The sequence below is a fragment of the Pogonomyrmex barbatus genome, unplaced genomic scaffold, assembly GCF_055798465.1.
Source record: "Pogonomyrmex barbatus isolate J1 unplaced genomic scaffold, ASM5579846v1 scaffold1, whole genome shotgun sequence".
Taxonomy (NCBI): Eukaryota; Metazoa; Arthropoda; class Insecta; order Hymenoptera; family Formicidae; genus Pogonomyrmex; species Pogonomyrmex barbatus.
In genome coordinates this window covers 2,973,491-2,994,102 of record NW_028297098.1, presented here as the reverse complement: position 1 = coordinate 2,994,102, position 20,612 = coordinate 2,973,491, and the positions used below count along the sequence as shown (strand labels likewise).

General features: G+C 28.9%; 2 long non-coding RNA genes across 16 annotated transcripts in view; one reads left to right on the top strand and one right to left on the bottom strand.

The window, feature by feature from the left end:
- LOC148937953 (uncharacterized) overlaps positions 1-20,612 on the top strand; it is an 88,110-nt gene that overhangs the window by 30,989 nt on the left and 36,509 nt on the right. The window contains exon 1 of one of the 4 annotated variants that reach the window (XR_016141391.1): positions 3,579-3,792. The exons of 2 other annotated variants lie outside the window; for them this stretch is intronic. This is a non-coding gene — a long non-coding RNA (uncharacterized LOC148937953). Of the gene's footprint in view, positions 1-3,578; positions 3,793-18,023; positions 20,359-20,612 lie in introns of those variants that run through there. One more of the 4 variants, XR_016141392.1, reaches the window with a different exon arrangement.
- LOC105425080 (uncharacterized) lies at positions 5,039-18,161 on the bottom strand. Of its 12 annotated transcripts, none has more exons than XR_016141378.1 (9): positions 17,758-18,161; positions 17,403-17,476; positions 14,764-15,266; positions 10,798-13,534; positions 8,665-8,844; positions 7,050-7,227; positions 6,616-6,760; positions 6,187-6,516; positions 5,039-5,924 (listed from the first exon to the last, which is right to left on the bottom strand). It is a non-coding gene; the product is annotated as an uncharacterized LOC105425080 (long non-coding RNA). The 12 variants fall into 12 exon arrangements; XR_016141386.1 differs by lacking the exon at positions 17,403-17,476 and adding an exon at positions 7,287-7,403; XR_016141383.1 differs by lacking the exon at positions 14,764-15,266 and having other exon boundaries at positions 10,798-11,112.

Below are 20,612 nucleotides of genomic sequence, written 5' to 3'. Positions count from 1 at the left end.
GAATATTTTTTGTTGATATATTTATGAATTTACTCAATTGGTTGAAAAAATAAATTACTGTGTAATCAGATCAGATTTTATCCTTGAAATGTGATAATAATTTATAATCTTTTGCTGATTTGCATAAGATTTCCGAATATTTGCCCATTACTAATTTTTTAAGGATGAGTAAAATCGTGTAATTCTTCACTTGATTTATATATCGCGCCTGTTTTGAAAGGATAAATAGCATTTATTTCAAAATAATTGTTATAGGAATCAGATATCCCTATAAATTAGTTGAAATGGAAGCAATCGTAATGTAATAAATAGTTTTTATTAAGCTTATTACATTGCAAAAGACATCGTTATATCTTAAGATACGTAGATGGCGGATTATAGGTAAAATATTTCACTTGATTGCGCAACAGAATTTTCTCCTGTCCTTATTTCATGGAAATTGCCTTCGAGCGCCTAATGATTTCGAAGCGTTTCGTTGACGACGTAAATGCCGTAATGCAATTACACGACGATGTGAAACGAGAACTACGAATGGATCTCATTTCATGCATTTTGAAAAATATTAGTTATGATGCGGTTGTCACTGGGTATGCAAGATTTTCTGGACATTTACTACATACTGAGTTATCCAATTACTGATATGAAATTGCTTCTTATGGACTTTTAGAAAAATTACGATTTAAAAGAACCGTTTATGATCCACTCTCCTATTTGCGTACTTAAGTTATATTATTATCTTTATATAACTTTTCTTTTATGGACTATATTATATTCCGTATATTTTTCAAATATGAAGATGCAAAAATGTAGACTGCAATTAATATTTCTCAACGCATTCAGATTATATCTCGCAAAACAATAAAAGAGAAATGTTTAGAGTACTTGCCTAAAAAAACGTGAAAAAGAAATATTTAGAGTATGCCAAAACTCAATTCAGTCAGCTCCTGCAGAGTGCTGCGAGAATATGCGTCTTACGATAAAACACCATTCCGAGGCATCGCAAGTGCACTCTGCCACTCTCCGTAGATACTAGAGATTAAGGAAAGTACGTTATATGTTAAAATATAAACTTTATACGCATCTGCATTAGTGAAACAATGAAACGATATAACCCCATTAATAGCCGGTTTTTATCTGTTACCTCTACTTTCACTTATTAAATATATATCTGTCTAAATAAGTACTTCATAAAATTTTCATAAAACTTTATATAAAAGTTTAAAACAGAGAATTCCTATGTTTGGTCATTAAATTTGAATTTCATATTCGATACTATATTGTATGATCGAAAAAGCGTAACAGAACGCACTTTGTGGCTGAGTATGATTCGAGAAGATTATCATTGATTCTGGTTTATACCAGCTTAAAGGATGGAAATAGTCTCAAGTGAAAACTGAGCAAATTGTTATTGGAAACCGTTCATTAACTACTTTAATAGACTAACTTTTGGAGCCAAATATCCAGATAGCTTAAGAATCTTGGAGACTTTTATAACATAAAATACTAAAAATCAATTATTTTTTTAATTGATTACAACTGAGTTGAATTGTTATAATGTATTTAATATATTTATTTTAAAAAAATAAAAACTTTGATTATAAATTATTTTGAGTTAAAATTTTATTATTGACTAAATGAAATGAAAAAAAAAGTGTGTGTGTGTGTGTGTGTGTGTGTGTGTGTGTGTGTGTGTGTGTGTGTGTGTGTGTGTGTGTGTGTGTGTGTATGTGTGTATTATAAAGATACTTTAACATCTGTAAAATTATAACCTATTGCAATGATAAAATCGAGCGAGATTGGTTATTATGATAAGATCTTTCCAACCCCTTTCGTATTCTTCTTTTCAAACCTTGAACAGCCTAACTCGCTCCCAATGGAGCATTTTATTCTTTTCTCCCATTTTCGACACCTCACTAAACCTGAATCACTTTACCCGCACCTTAACCGTAATTTCGAGAAGAAAATAAGCGCAGATACATTTTTCATAATTTTTTGATGACATAAAGTCATGTAACAACTGTTCTTTTTTATTTCTTTCATAAAAACTTTTTAAAAGCTTATTATTATTTGTTAATACAATTATCGAAGAACTCAAAGTGTAATAAAACATGAAACAAATAATGCAGTTATAATAATAATTAATTTTATTGAGAAAGATTTATGTACACTCAATAATACATATAAAACATTTTTCGGCCGAATATAATATTTATATAACTCTATATATATATATATATATATATATATATATACAGATATATATATATATATATATATATACAGATATATATATATATATATATATATATATATATATATATATATACAGATATTTATTGAGAAAATATGAAGGGTGAATAAAACTGGATGAAAATTGCGGTTGACTTGAGAGATAGACTTGATAGATCGAGAATAAAATTGAAATAGAAAACTGTGAATTGAGTTGACAGAGATACGTCAGATCAAATGTAATGCACTAAGATAATTGCATTTGGAATAATTAAAGTGAAGACCGGAGAGTTAGTTTACGAGTTGGTCGAAAGTGATTGAATATATATATTTCTCACTATTCCATTTTATCAGTAGAAATCAATTAATTCAAGAATTAATTTATAAATTTGTAATTAACCGTTAATATAATTAAGATTATTATAATATAGTATAATAAATATTTTAATTAATTTTATAGCAAAAAATCAGATATAGTAAGATCACAATCATAAAAGCAATAAAATGAAATTTAAAGTATATGACGTCAATATAAGTATATGACATATACTTATATGTCATATACTTTTTTATCCCGCGTATTTATCCACGAGAAATCAATTTCTGAAAAAGTAAGAGAAATTAAATCTTATTAATAGGCTAATTTTAATAGTTAGAGGATTAGATTTGTAGTTTACTCGAATTTATCAGTTAAAAAAGTATTACTCGTATTAAATAAATGATTTCGAAAACTTTAAGCTAATATTGTTGCACCATCTGTGCCAAAAATTTGCGCGTTATTTTAAATAACCACCATTCGTAAGTTTAAATTACAGACATCGTATTTTACGCTTTTCGATATTTCGTGCTTTCTGAACCGGAAAATTTTTGCAACATGATTCAAATTGCAGATCGATGCTGTGGCTGTTTCGTAGCAAGTAGCAGTAATAGAAGCAGTAGTAGTAGTAGTAGTAGTAGTAGTCGCGGTAGTAGTAGTCGTAGTAGACGCGCACCCTGCGTCGACTATTACACGGTGCCATGAGACTCCGTTCTCGATAAGCGCTTTGCGGCGAGTCAAGAGTTTCAAAAAAAAGGAACAGGTGTTGGCGAAGGTAGGCATGGCAGGTGAAAACGTGAAGTAGAAATGAGGCTGAAGAGGGAGAACACAATTCGAGGTGTCGAATACCAAAGGAGCGACCGAAGGTGCTAGACATCCCTAGTGCGCAAGGGCGTTGGCGCTGACGACGGACGGTACTGGAAGTGTCGGGGGTGTGGGGTCTGGGAGCTTTGGAGCTTCATGGCGGGGGTGAAAGCATGAGGGGGATGAACCGAGTAGGGGATGGTGTTGAGGAAACCGTGGGGTGGGACAACCGGAGACGACTGTGCTCCCAGTCGTTCAGTCCGCGCCCCGACACGCAATCACACGCACACTTCTTGTTTAAAGACGACGGAGTTTCCGTTGTTTCGCGCTCGGGGATTTTCAAATCGATTCGTAATTCCCGCTACCCGCGTCTCAGATCAGTTCGAGAATTCTTCGTTATCGATTTCCTTGTCGATCCTCAACGGAATCTCACGTTTTCGTTGGTGAGTATATAATAGATGGTGTCATATCTGATCTGATCTTATATATAGAAAGTGGAATTGTTACGGTGCGTTCTGTGCGACAGCTGTTACGTAGAAGTTTAGGAGAAACTTTACAATTCTTGTGGTATTTCTTTGTTACGCCGCTCAGATGGTCGCGTTTATCTTCAATGTGGCAGTCTAGAAATGTTGCGTCGCATTAGTGGGAAATTCATCACACAACGCGATAAAGCACACGTAATCCATTTCTCTTTCATCTTCGTCAAAATCTTGTGTTCCTCCGAGAATTACCCTTGTAATTACAATTGCCACACGTCATTTCATCCTACTAATGAAAAAGCCGGCGCGTTTGCTTTATTTCTCGAAAGAAAGAAATAAGTTTATATTATCATCCGTATTAGTGAAACTCTCTGAATTTTGTGCGTGACAAAATTTATAATAAAAGTTTCTAAACAAAACGATTCAAGATTTAATAACGACTTCTTTGCGCAATACTGTATATAAATATAAACTTATGATATACAAAAAATTCTCTGTGAACATGAAATTTATTTCAGTTATGCCTTTTTACATTTATTTTTATAATAATTTTTTTCAAAATATGAAAAACATTGTTTATTTTTAATTCAAAATAATTTTTAGAGAGATTTTTAATATTCTGCATTTTCAAAAAAATACAATTATTAATTTTTTCTTTTTTAAGTGTTTTTAATTCTATCCATAATTCTTCTTTATGGAGATACATAAAAATAAAAATGCTGTTTATTACACAAACCTATAGTAGCGCAAAGACTGTTATGCGCGCGTCTATCGTATTTTTCGTACATGTCGCTAAAATCTTAAGAGGAAAGCTTAATCTAAGAAGCAGATTAATCTGCTTCCAATTTAGTTTGTTGAAAATTGAAGTTGAGAAATTCACGCGTTTATACTGATACGTGTTTTTGATAATAAATATTTAATAATTTTGATAAGAAGATATAATAAAAAATAATAATTCAATATATGTACTTGAAATATTTGTTATAAAATTTTGGAATTTTTACAAAAAATTGTTTTTTTATTGAATTTTATAAAATAATTTGATGGGAATTTTAATTAGACAATATATCTAAAAATGAATTATTCATTGATAGGCAATTAAAATAATATAAATAGATATAAATATACATTTTTTTCAAAAACAGAAAATGACAGAATTAATTTGTTTGATATATTTTTAGTCATGTTTTATAGGATAATACACATTGATGAAGAATTAATAAAATGATATATTTTAACTCTTGTTTATAATTAAATAAAAGTAATTATTAACTTGTCTTTAAAATTATTTAATATCTATTCTCTTCATTATATATGGATTTGTTATAAAGAATAAATTCTGCAAATTAACAATACGTACGAGAATTATATTGAAGTGAATGGGATTCTCATTAATTTTCTCATAAAATATTAATCATGTATTTTCAATATTTCTGCCAGTGCTTTTATCAATATAACTCTAACTTCATAACACATATCTATCGTATTAAATTCTAGAGGATATATCTGCATATCAAACGCGTTGAAAATGTGCGAAGATACATCAATATTGAAAAAGCGAAAGATTGAATCATACATAGTTGATTTTAACGAAAGTTGCTAATTATAATTGATTAGTTGCATTTTAAATTTAAATATAATATACCAATATATAATCCAGTATTTCTATAATCTAGTAAATTGTGGGAGAAGAAGAAGAAACACTTTCCTAATCATTATTAAAATCTAAATTTCTTATAAATATGATTTTATGTATAAAATAATAATATGATATTTATATTTATTTTATTTGTTAGTATACCTTATGGCCATTCAAAGTTTCAGAAAATTATTAATAAGCTAGTTTGCCCATTAATATGGAAGGTCTGTTGCTTTATGGCTTCACACAGTCGTATTTGCTGCAGAAAATCCATTTGCTAATCGGAGAGTTCTGCCATTTACGAAATCAAATATGAGTAGCGAGTAAGATTGATTTACAAATTAGTATTTCGCTACTAAAGCGCATTAATGAATTACTATTATACATCATCAATCAGATCCATTGATGTTTATATTATAATCATCGGATTTTGATTTATACGCAGGATGCTCCAAATCTATTAATCTAGATTTCTAGATATATATTATATACATAGAATTTCTATTTTATAAAAGATTAAAGTAAAACAAACATTTTTTTTGCAATAAAATTGTACCATTTGCAAAAGATTAAAATTTTTTCTAAACTTACATAATTTTCTTTAGTAATTGTAAAATGTTGTATTTTTACTTATAATCAAGAGTTAAAAATATAACAAAATAACGATATTGTTTTACATTTTTTAATATTTTGACCAGAATCCTTATTCTTTTACTTACGTTCTTAAAGTGCAAACGTCCAGTCTTGACTCATCTTTACGAGCTGGCTGTAATTTTATGGACGGTTGGCAAGCACGATCCCAAGAGTAAGCCAGAAACTTTCTTGAAGCTGCTTTAGACCGCTCATCTCCTTGCTGTCCAAACTTGATTCATCTAACTTCGCTCGATGAAGTTCGCATCGGAAAAGACATGAATTTTACGATCGATGCAAAAATTTGAAGATATCATCTCGCACATTCGCAATTTATTATGTTTGAATGAAGTTTGCGATAGGCTGCGACAGCTGTTTCATGAATGTGGCATTGTCAATGCGTGAAGTTAGCTTGTTGACTAGAAGTAGAAAGATTTTACGGTTAAAGATCACGAGAATTACAAAACAGGTCGCAGAGAATAAATCGACGAGTTATTATTGAAAAAGTTATAACTAACCCACGCACCGTTGATAAAGCTAATTCATACTGCTTCTTCTACTCTGATCGAATATTTTAATTGTCGGCAGCCCTTCTTGTTCTCCGCCTCATTGTGCTTCCCTTTGCGCTATTGGACTGGCTTAATTGAACCCTCCATTCGCTTTCTGTTCGCACAAAGAATCCACAAAGAGAGTAGTTCATATCACAAGTTTGATGACTCGAAGATTTTACTGTTTGCATCTCGATTTTAATTGTCATAAAAATTGTACAATAAAAATTGTATTAATATGTATAATGTTATTCTATATTCAGATTATTCCGAAGATAGAAGTTATCATCGCTGCATAATTAATTAAGATTTGGAAATCTATGATGATCGTTTTGTTGGGCGTTTAAACTGATGAGATGAAATAGAATCAGAATTATCACATTTAAAGGGATGAGTGAGCGTACTTAATCTATACTTGTGATCGGATCGATGAGAAAAACGAATCGGATCAGGGCCAGGTTCTGAAAGCGGTATCGCAAATTTAATTTTTAATAGTGAGTCTGGATTTGTTCAATCTCTTCTATATATCCTCTGCTCGTCTTCTTCTTTCTATATACCATTGCTTGAACATAGACCGATTCCCTACAAAAAAAGATTATTATCGTATGACCCAGATCGCTTTAGTATGCAGGTGACATTACTTGAGTAAAGAGAAATTCAATTTCTGAAGAATACGCTCGAGTATGATGTTAATCTGTAAGCCATTTCCCGAATAAATAAGATTATTTCTAAGATTTCATGCACATCTCGATTAACACCTGAAATATTCAAACGTTAAGGATAAAATGTATGTTTTATATATAATGCACTCTAAAGAATTGAAAAATTATTAGAAAATAATTTAACATCGATATATTAGTTGATGATATTTTACTTTTAACATTATAATATTTGAATTAAAAATATAAAAATGTATTACCACAAATATAAAAAAATAAAGATAAGAACAATTTTGTTTGCTAATTAATTTTTTAATTAAAAATTATATAAAGCTTTATCCGATATCTAACATGCTAAATCCGAGTTATTGATAATAGTTGATCCGCTTTTCAAGTTTCTCTTGGTTATCAATTTGGATTATATAATTTAGAGTAATAATTTAACGTTATCGAAGGATTGGAAATTAGACGAAGGAAATAAGCCACTTTACCTCATATGTGATTAATAGAATTAATAAACAATAAATTAAGAATTAAGAGAAAAATATAAAAGAATATATAATATATAATAAAATATCTTTTACAATTTATTTTAACATTTAACATTTCTTTTTAATTATATCATTTAATTGATTCTTAATTTTTAATTTTTAATTGATTCTTAAGATTTTTGTTTTTAATTGTATTTTCAATTTGATAATTTATCAAGAAATTTGTTGATTTGTTCTTTTTTAAACAGAGTAATTTTGTCTTATTTTTATATTGAATCAATCTGCGTATACTAAAACATTTTATCATTTCATATTTCCGTATGTGTAACATTGATCAAATTTTCCTTTATATTTGAGAAATTGACAGCTTTAAATTGCATAGCAATCACTTTCCGTATTTCACATACAAATATATTGAATGGTTGAAAAACTTTATATTTGATTTATTTAAAAATAATATGACATTGGATTCCGATAACAATTGAATATTAAATACTACATAGTATAATTTTTAATTTTAAATTACATATAATAGTTAATGAAAAGATTGTAACAACTTTATTAAAAAAAATAAGTAAATAAGCTTATTTTTAGAAAAAGTTTGTTCTTTGTTACTTAATTGTTTTTGTGGAATTAATTTAAAATAAAGATTATAATAATATGTTTTAAGTGATTGTAATAATAAGTTTTACAGGAAATTATTATAATTTATTTTATGTAAACCAAATTTTAAAGTAAAGATAGTTACGTTGTAGTTATAAAAAATTATTGTGCATATAAAATTTTAATATTTTAATATCTCAACGAAATCGTAAATAAATATTAATTTTAAATTATAATCAAACAATAAATAATTGCAAATATCTTACGTAGTGTCCTACATTCCAATTCCAGGAAAAAAGTGAAAAGAATATAAAGAGAAGCAGAAGCGTTTTCTGGAATGAAATAAGGACGTTGTTACTACGGTTGTTACTCCTCAATATCCTGCCGAGATTGAGCATGGGTACTCGATGAAGACATTGCCGAGACGTATTTATGATCTTGTTTTCCTGAAAAACAAAAATTTATGTCTTGAAGAAATATTCATCATTAGTTTTTCACGATAAGACGAACGTTATATGAAAGTTGCTGAGCGACGAATCCTTTTACTGCACAAACTGTCGTACGGCAATGTTATCTTTCGCTATGTCCTTTGCATAATGCAATAGCCGTCACGCTCCTTGATCGGTCCGCTTTGCTTCTATTTCAATTAATGCCTATTGATTTGATCGGATCGTGTTATTACGCAGTATCACAATTTGCATGAAGATTCGTCAGCCTCGCTTGACACAAAATGTCATCGGCGAAACAACAATAGATTGTACGAAATATATGTATATCTATTTGTGATATATCTATATTAAATGGGTTATACAATTTTGTTGAGATCAGAATACACAATAACAGATTAAAATATCACAATTTTATACGTAACACCTTTTATTTTAACTATAACTCAACTATTTTTAGTTAAAAGTAATTATTATTATATTATAATTGTTTGTTAAATATATTTTCTAAATAAATTTTAGATATTATTTCTTGCTATTTAGAATGCACAAAAAATATGGTGTGTTATTTGTCAAACTTACACAAAACGTTAAACAAATTTTTAAATTTGCCGATTAAATCGGCACCAATAGGTTTCATGATACGATTTTTATATTGAAATAACATTCAAGCGGAATACTGTTTGTATAATAATATTTTTTTATTGTAAAATATCATAAGTGAAACACAGTATAAAAAAATGTTTGAGTAAAAATTACATTTAAAATAATTTTTTGAAATATTAAGTGAAGTTTTGTGTCTTCACGATTTGATACCGGAAATACGATAGCATTTGCCGTTTCTCGAGCAGTCTGCGAATTGCCAATTAAAGCTTTTATAGGCTATAATATAAAGTTAGCGAGACAATGGGGGACATGTCTGCGTCGTCTATGCCGTAAAGCAAAAATAACAAAATATAAGAACAGTAAAAACGCGGTAAAGCACGTACGGGTCGGCCATTCGAGTAAATGATCCATAAAAGCTACGTACTTCTGACAAAGCATTTCATGCGCGACGCATTATCCGTTCGTCTCTCGTAAAAAGTCCGCTTGAAATTGATGACGGTTACGACTATGGTCTGCTCCAGAAATTAGCAAGACTCGACAAGAACACGTAGCAAATTTATTGATCCTACGGTCTTTGTTTGGTTACATTTCCTGCCCCGATCGTCGGTGCAGCACCGACATCGTTAAGACATCGAAGTTTCCGAAGGATCTTAAAGATTTAAAGGGATTCTCGTAGACGATTCCATACAGGATACCGCTTCGATAAGAAATAGAAACAACGGGCAAAAGCGGAAGGAAGTAAAGCAAAACGGAGGGTAAATGGAGAGAAGCGAATAAAACGAAAAATGGACGAATCAAAAGAGAAAAGAAAAATGGAGAAAGCATAACAGAAATGTGAAGCACTAACGGCGATTTTATTTTATGCTGCATCTCGGACGTTGTCTGCCGTTTATTTCCTTGCAACTGTGGCATTCTCGTTTTTGCTTGCCGACGCGTATGTTTTATTTATAACTTACCGTTGGCTTGAGCATTAGCAGTGTTTAATTATCTATGCATGCTGCGCTCAGAGAGACTATCGTGATTATTTGCGCGCGCCGTTATCCAACACAATTTTGTCAAGTTAAGAAAAAATGTGTACACGCGTCAGCGGATGCTTTTTATCGTCTTCCGGGGTTTCATTGACGTATATAAATCCCGGCGGATAGCACAAGCATTATCAACGTCGGAGTATGATTACTCGGATGTATGTACATGCATATTCATCGTTCTTCGTCTGGTATTGGTACACATCATTAATATTTCCGATTAAACGTCGTTTTAGCAAGCTGTCACGTACATTGCGTTCGCGTCATGTAATTAAACTCTGTAACGAGGTACTTCGGTGGTTTTATGTAATTAATAACATACCTGACAGCGAACGTCTCGCCTCGTGAGGTCGATCGTTGCATTCCTGATTAGCCCCATCAGGACGATTTAAAGTTTTCCTTTCAATCCTTCGTGTTTTCCGCTAGCAGCCCTTGAGAGCAGCTGTGAGAGAAGTAAAGGCCAATATCTCAGGTCTTTATGAATCCCGTTTGTTACGGGAGCCTCTTTGAAACTGAAAATCTTCAGGATTTCATAGGATATTTCTGCCATACATTCTGTTTCTTTCCAGACGCTAGGTCATTTATATCTGTCAGTGACATTTATGCTTTGCAAATTGGTACGTAATTTTTTCGTATGCTGTAGGAAATAGGTCGTTCTTTATTTTTTCATTTAAGAGAATGCCAAGCTATATTCTATAATGTTCTCTGTATATGAATGTAAATATAAATTTTTACGTTCCTTCATCTTAAGAATTTTAAAAATAGAATATTTCGTAATGCGTAGACTATAAAAAAAGTAAAAAATACATTTAAATAGGTGTGAAGGTCACAATTCAATGATGTGAAATCTTTGGCAATTCTATGGAACTATTGTTACATTTCTATGAAATTGCGGCTATTTTATTGTTTTCTATAGAATTATCACTAATAACGTTCTATGAAAGCATCAATTAATTGCTTTTATCATAACATATGTGTATAGATTGTGGATTACGGTATATAAATTATACATTATAAAGAAACCTTCTATTCTAAATATACTACAATTGAAATGTAGAATAGAGATACAAACAATGATAAATTTACCTTTCACGCGCATCAAAAGTATATACACATGGCATTATTTATCTCAATATATCATAGACAATACGGAGTAAAAAGAGATAAGTAAAACAAGTCGATGCATTTGAATTTAATGTAAAGTGTCAAAATAGTGACAGACGATGATGAATTTGGATCTTTTGGTTAATATGTTAGCATAAATGGAAAAACGAAACTTAAACATGCTATACGAGGGAATAATGTAACAGGTGGTCCAGCCTAACTTGACTAGCTACCATGCATACACCACTTTCTCGCTTCATAAAAGTTTCTAAAAATATAAAATTCAGCAAATTAATAAGCTGTGACGTGTTATATCAACCTGTCTATAAATATATCTTTAATATTTAATTGTGAATACTTCGCATGCATATGAAAATTTTAGTAATATATAATAAAGACTTTTGTTTATACTTTAATTATGTTAGTAAGTTAAAGGTTCATTATTCATCCACATCTATTTTAAACTATTTATAAATTAAGAATAACTTTTTTTTCTTAAGAATAACTTTTGTATTCTAGAAGAGTGTAATATATCTGCAGCTTGTAATAAATAAAAGAAATATTTTTATATGTATGTTTGCTTATAATGGACGCAATGATTAACGAGCACAGAAAATATACTATGAAGAATAGACTTATGGCAGGCGTGTGTAAATATGTGTACATATAGAAGTAAAATCCTGTTCTCTCCAAAAATGATTTCTACGGAAAGTTTCATTAGAACATTTTATCAGAAACTTACAAAAGTATGATTGATTACGCAAGTACGCAAACATTAATTCACTAAACAAACACGCGTGAATAAAGGATTCTATTTTTTTTTCTCATAAGCATTACATACAATATAAATAATAGGCAAAATTAAGTCTCCATTAAATGTTATAATGGTACAAAAAATAACTGCGCAATTTATTGCGATTAATATTCAGCAATTGCCTTGAATATGAAAAAGTTACTAAATTCACAACACAATACATATGCAACATTAATTAATTACTGTATTATATTTAACTTGTGCAGTTATCAAATAAAATGTTCATCAAATAGTATGAGTTACAGTTATAACGAAAAGTTATAAATTTTCGAACTGACAAATTTTCGAACTTTCGAAGGACATTATGTTATTGTGTAAATATATTTTCTACTAAAAGCTGTTATCTTACATAAAGTTCTAATCCATTAATTTTAGTTTCAAATATCAACATATTTCCGCGCACAAATAATAATGGCTGCTAATAAGTCTCATTGTTAACATAGTTTTAAGATTAGACGTGGTCGTGTTTATTCATGGAATTTTCGACGAATAAAGTATAAGTTACATTAGAAGACAAAGTTAGGAACAATAAACGAGAGGATTACAAGTTTTCAATATTTTATCGGGTATACTTAGTACGGCGATGAAGATTTATTCGTTGATGAGTAGAGGGCGACAAAAGAAGGATAGGCAATAGGATAAGTCAGAGAATATTGTTTAGTTTAAGATCAGCAAGAACTCTAAACTATGCAAATGCGCATGCGGCATATTGCTGGTGATACGTTGCTGTCACGTTCGTGTATCGGAAAAGTGTTATTCAAGATAGCAGGTTGCACATATTGAATCGTGACGCCTATTAATTACCAAGGCAGCCTATAAATCTTAAACTTTTTTAATGGTCGCGTAAATTTCGGGCAATATATTACACATTGTCCTGTCAATTTCAAATGGCTCGCGATGAGAAGATGATAAATGGCATTCTTTTTTTCTTGCACGAAACTTTCCATAGATTTCAACGTTTCACCAATTGAAAGTTTAATTAAGTATGAGACGTAATTGAAATTTTCTCTCGTGAATTTCTTGTGGATTACTCATGATAAATTGAATTTATCAGCTGAAATGCGGTTTTCTATTGTTCATTTACTTAAAATGCTGGCCTTCTATTTGAAAGATTGATTCATCGAACTTTTATAAAAGTGCTCTAGAACATTCAAAATTATATTTGATTTTAAATAACAAATGTATTAATATTTTAATTCTCTCTTATTTAAACATCATAATATTTTCAAATGTATATAACATGAAAATATTTTATTTTATTTTAAATATATTTACTAAGAAACTTGGATTAAATCATTATCTAAAAAAAAATGTTATATATATATATATATATATATATATATATATATATATAATAAATATTATATTATATATATAAAGAACGTAAAACTGAAATCTTTATACAAACATAGTATAAAGTCACAGTATTATATAAAGTCATATATGTATTAAAAATTTTGTTTTGTCGTAAAAAGTTTGGATATCACAGAAGTTCACCAAATCTTGTCTTGCCTTACATTTGTAGTTTCGTTTGAAACTATATCTTCGACTATAAATTCGATGAAATACACGATTGTTAAAGAAGGAAATACAAGTATACACGTAAAAGTTATGCATTCACGTAGTATTATCATGGCTCAAAATAAAACTTTTCTATCGTAAACGGAGAACTTTAGGTAATGTAACATTCGCTTCAGGACATTTAAGTTTCATAAAATATTTGATCATTGACTCGTTAAAGTAAAAAAAAGATTAGAACAATTTAGTTAACAAAAATACTTATTAGTATATAAATGTAATTATAAATCTGACAATAATTTTAATATTATTAACCACTAAAAAAAATTTTTGTAATAGCCAAAATAAATATAATTTTAAAACAGATATATGTATAATATATTATTATTTTTTCTTAATGTTATAGTTAAAACGTTATTGAAAAATTTTAATTAAAGATATTATTTTAAATCTATAAATCTATATTAAATCTATATTCCTTATTCCTTATCGAAGTTTTTTATATCTGAATTATTTCTTCGTAGATATTTTCTGTTGAATATAATACAAAAATTATAAATATATAAAAAGAATAATATTTTTTCTGGAAATTTATAAGGTGGACAATGAATTTTCTGTATCGTTTGTATATTTGTTTAACTTGTACGTGTATTTGTTTAACCTGTTTGTGAATTTCTTTAACCTGGCTATCGACGTCGCTTTGAGCAAATAGCTAAGTAAAAATGCAGAAAATATCTTTTAATGATCGGGTTTTTACAGAGGTAAATGTATAAATATTTCTTCGTATTCCGCAAATAAACTTTAAAGAAAACATAACGTGAAAGTCTTTGCTTGTGCAATATATATATTTACCTTAATCAAAATGCGTCGACAGAATTATATGTCCTTACTATTACTTTTATTTATTATATGCGTAACTTATACTTTAGCTACTGATTGAATCTTTTTTTCTTGTAATAACTGCGGACCATTATTTATGATAACACACAAAATAGCTCCAGATGGTGTTTTCATTACGTCGATAACAAATCGTCATCAGCAGGCAGAACGCCGCGATAGCATACGTGTCTCAAATAAAAAATCAGTCCAAAATCGTGATACTTGTGACCAAATAACCGATGGCTACTGTAATCTTCGTTAATTCACTGCGGTTGTGTACATTATCAGATTTAATTTATAGCCATCCACAAGAGGATGTGCATACCGCATAACATACAATTAGTATCGACAGTGGAGAATGAATGGTATTGATTTTACAGGTTTATATTTTTTTTTTTGTTGATATGGACACGTTTGTCGTAAGCTGCGAGCCATATGACATCAAGTAAATAACATTCGATATCAGAGTATGAGACCTGTCAAAAAAAACATTAAAAAGTAAATTCAGATATTAAAAAATACTTTTTACTTGTGCAATATTGTATCGTTCAGAAAATTAAATAATTTGCAAATTGCCTTCGTAACACGACATACTGTTTATTAAAAATCGCATGTAAAGAATATTTAAAGTTAGAAGACATTATTTTATTAATTTAATTTGAATTGTTTTATAACTGCTTAATTTGCAATAGTACAAATATTTACATAATTAAATATAATTTTATAATAAAAAATGTATTAACTGTTTATTAACAATTATTGCAAAATGTATAAAGTTTTTAATATCTAATGTTTTATACGATTTCTATTCTTTTCTGAAACTTGTTTCAATGAATAACTCAAATATTTTTTTAATAAAAACTTTTCTTTGAAATGTTTTTCAATTGCATAACATTTTTGAATGTAAACGTATCTTTGTACAACGCATAATTGGTAACTAAATTTTTTGAGAAAGGAAATTAAAGAAGTGCAAAAAATATAATAGAGAAAAGACAAACGTATAAAGTATTTTAGTAGCACATATTTGCATATAAATAATTTCTAATTAATTTTACAATAATAACAAGTATAATGCTTAATTAGTTTTAATGCTTAATTATGAAAATAATGTTTAAATAAGTAATTATTCTAATGAACAAATAAGATTTGCATAATTTTTATATGCAAATTAGAAATTATTTCTCGCCCCATACCCGCACACATGCAAAAACACATACTCACACATGTAAAATAGATCCAGATTGAAATCTTTACATTAAATATTTATTCGTGTCTTTTTGGTGACAAGATCTGTCATAATGTCAGATTCAAATGGTCATATCACAGAGGCAGTATAATGCATCTAAGGGAAAATTTTACATATGCAGTGTGAGCCGCACGACGAAGCAAACTTCGAGCAGCCTTGCGCCCACGTAAATGTCGTGTCGTGAATGTTGGGAATTTATGAGAAGCCGGGATGAGCCGCGTTCCCTCTAGAGGCTGGAAACGTTCTCGATTTATCGAGCTTATGGGGAATTCAAGCATCGCCAAGGTGTCGTTCTAATGCTCTACTTTCACTCTACGTGTAAAACTAGCAATCAATTTTGTTTAATTGACAGAATTGAGTGAACTTCTTCTCTTTTTACAAAATTTCCATGAGAATAATAATTAAATTTTATTTATTATTAATCAGTTAAACTTTAACGATCTTTTTTAATGTTTATATTATAGTTTTCACTTAAATTACTTGATATTAAATAAAATAGATGAAATTAAATGAAATAAATGCATTTAATTAGAAAAATTATATATCTTGATAATGTGTAAGTTGTATGTAATAACACATTTCCGATTTTCGATTATAATAAATTATTGAAAAGCATTTTGTTATATTAAATTTAGCTAACATAATATTTATACATATAATGCATAATTATATGATCAAGCATATGATCAAGCAGTGTTTAAAATTACAGATTGAATTTATTAATGAAGTTATACATTTGATTAATGTTTAAATTATTGATACACTATCCAACAATGTGTTTCAATTTCTGTTTAATAATAATAATATCACTCGGGATATGCAAACTATAATTAGGATTACAATATTAATATAGCATATTTATTTTAAAATTAAATATTAAGATTAAAACCATTATTTTCTTATAAAAATTGCAACGACGCAAATTTTTAATTCCCAAATTAATTTAAAAATTGCAAAATTTATATAATAGTTAATAATTAACACAAAATAATTATTTTTTTTGAATTATTGTTTTGAATTTTACGCAGATTAATAATTTTTAAGAAAATAAGTAGCATTGTAAAAACTTGCAAAAAATACATGTAATTATAATGAGTAGTGTATGAGTAAAAAAAAATAGAGATAATGTTATTACGTGTAGAAAAGAAGGTAAATTTTACACAACAATCTTTTTTAACAATCTTTTTGCAATTAGAAATGGAACTTTTCTCACTAAAATAAACGTTGCATCGTTTACCTGTGATATTTAATTTTCTCTCCGTTTCTAGGCAACGTAAAAACGAGCTTTTAGTTCATTTCAATCAGTTTCTCTTGCAGATAAAACGAGGTCGATTGCACGATTGATAGTATGATTGGGTTTATGTACCATAGAGTGAAATCGATCGATGATTGATTGGTCGATTTTTCTACAATAGATTTCGTTACGGAATTGCACAAAGCCTAAAAAGAATAGTGAAAATATTACTGTTAAAACATTGTCTGTATATCCTTTGTCTGAATTGTTAATTATCTGAATTGCTAATTGAGCCTGCACTGCACTATGTTGCTTTATGGACATTTATTTTTAGTAATATAAAAGCGCAGCAGACTTTCTAATAGTAACACTTATTCAGTTACAATGATGATTTACATTATCTCTAACTCCTTGTGGAAATGTTTATTCGGATAATGATATGTCTTGTTCAGCTGTCAAATGTTTCAGATATTGTTTGAAAACTCACCAAGAAATTGTTGACGTTGGTGATACGTCAAAGTTTTTTCAATTTCGTTTTCTTACTCGTGTTAAAAATATCGCGATGCGAGCGTACGTCCCGGAAGAAACAAACGACGTCGTTACAGGGTATAGACGAACGGGACGATACATCATTACGACTGATACGGTAGAAAAATACGCATTCTCCGCTGTTATGACGACAAAGTCCGTGGAACGGCGGAATGAGAATTAAACATAGGACCCGATAAAGTGACGAGTCGAGCGACAATAATGGATCGCGGCAGGCGAGAAATGAGTCGTCGCCGTTGTCGTTCAGTTTTCTTCCGCTATTCCGCAGCTGATAAAGCTCGCCCGTGCACGCGACTATAACGTAACACTCCCGTTTTCGTTAGCGCTGCTAACGTGCCGATGGTTATCAGTAATGGATGAAACGTCATTGTGTGCCACGCTGCTTGACACCACACCACGTCCAACAATGCGACGGATCCGGCGAAATCCAAATATTTCACGACAAGTTTAAACCGCGGATATTTACGCGCGTGTTACAGTTCCGGTTTTCGCTATGCGCCGGGATTCATCTGCAGTAACTACATGAGAAAAACCTCGAGATAAAAAAATTTGACTTCTAGTCTTTTTGTAGCTGCGAGAAAAACTTTCGTATTTTTATATATTTATTTTGCATACGACAGAGATTGCGATTTTATGGTCATACGAGTTAAATGTGAATTCAACCGTATTTTCCTGTATTTTTTATGACGTAGGAATTAGATAAAGGATAAAGGATATTTTTTTGCATAAAATTCTCATATGTGAATAAAATTTAAAGCTGATACAATTTTTACTTGTAATCAACTTTTATTTAATATTATTAATTAAAATTCAATATTTTTATAGTAATAAATATTCAATATACTTCCTGTTCTGCTTTTGATTTTTTGCATTTTTAAATTTTTGTTATAAATTATTTTGTTATGTTTTAGTAAAGTTTTATTTGTTTTATTTTTGGTATATCAATATACATATACTGTGCATCGCGTGTAATATACATATATTGAAAAAGACATGATATTTGAGAAAAATGATGTAAATATTGCAGTATCTCATGAAAATAAAAGAAGTGTTGAATTTTTGCTATAAAATATTATAAGAAGAAGATAAGCAGCATTCTAGGAAAAGTGGTTGGTGACATGAAATATGTTTTCTAGCTGGTTTGCCGCTTATATAAATTTTACATTTCTCTAATACAAAATAGCAAATATTATTATTATTATTATTATTTACGGGCAAAGTTTGCCGCGTTGTTATTTAATGATAGCATAGTTTTATATTGGCAATATCATTATACTGTCAAGTCCGTAATCCGATTGTATCGAGGCATTTACAATGGCATTTGCGATACTCAATCAGTAGAACAAGCTATGATAATAGAGAGGCAATGTATGATTCAATTTATGCGCTGCTTTTGCATCAAATATTGATAAAGTAAATGTTTCGTTTCATTTATAAATTCAACAAGACTTCATCTGTACAATTCAAAATAGTGACGTGACAACTACATTTTAATTTTGAAATAGCATTATTTCTTTTTAATCTAAATTGACATAAATTGAAATAAATTATTTTGCTATAAATTATTTTTACAATGCAATTAATTGTAGTGCGATTAGAAGTAGAAAATTTAGAAACTATAATAAAAATATTTTATTATAGAATAAATATTAAAAATTCATTACAAAATATACTACAAAATGGCCACAATTGTTTTTTAGCATATTTACAGAAGTGTTAGAATTATAAAGAATTGAATTGTCACAACTTTCTGGTAATTTTTTTCTGGTGATAATAAAATTTTATCACACAAGATACTCTGAAAATCATTGTCTGTAGCTATATTTTTTTATTTCATTTTGCTACTATTTTGCGTTGATCTTATTTAGATAATTAATGAATTTTTTGTGACATATACAATTAAAAAACATCAACACATTAGACAAATTTGCAAATTAAAACAATATAACATATTCAATTAATTATAATTACTTTAGATATTTCTCTCGATGCTTAAATAAAAAGTACTATTTTAAAGTACAAATTTTAAAATATTGTGCAAAATAAATTATAATATATATTTTTTAAACGTACTACATACATAAACAATATATAATTATTGGTGTATATGTATGTATATTTGTGTGTGTTTGCCTGTTGCTAAGAATAATTTATGATATTGCATGCAAAATTTTATACTTACTGAGAGATCTCATATAATTTCGTGTGGTTAATTTCAAAAGTATAGCTCTGTTTAAAATACACAGGAAATAAAGTTTCTCCGATATACTGGGCAAAAATATCTCAGAAATTTATCTAATTTAAAGCAGTTTATTGTGTTTGTGACATTGTTTGCGAGATAATACGAAATGTATAAGGCATCTCTATTTCTCTATTTTACATTTATTTATACCTGCCACCATGGCTACGCATTAGTAACATTTTCTCACAATTTGAAAATTACTGCTTATTACTGAATTCGTTGTCATAAAAAAAATTATTCATTATCCATTATTTATTCCGAGATTAGGTTATTTATTCATCCAGAGTAAATGCACATGTATGTCTATATTTCATATTCTTTTTATATTGTATATTAGAATGATCTTATAATTTATATTATAAATTTATTTTATAAATATTCTCATTAGTACGCGAATTTTGAAAAATATTTCTGTAATCGATTCTGCGATAAATAATTTAAATTTTTATTATATTGTTTGTTGTTATATTGATAAAGTAAAAGGGATTATAAATGTATGAATAATAAACGATAAAAATAATATTTTGATGAAAATAATATTCTATAATTCT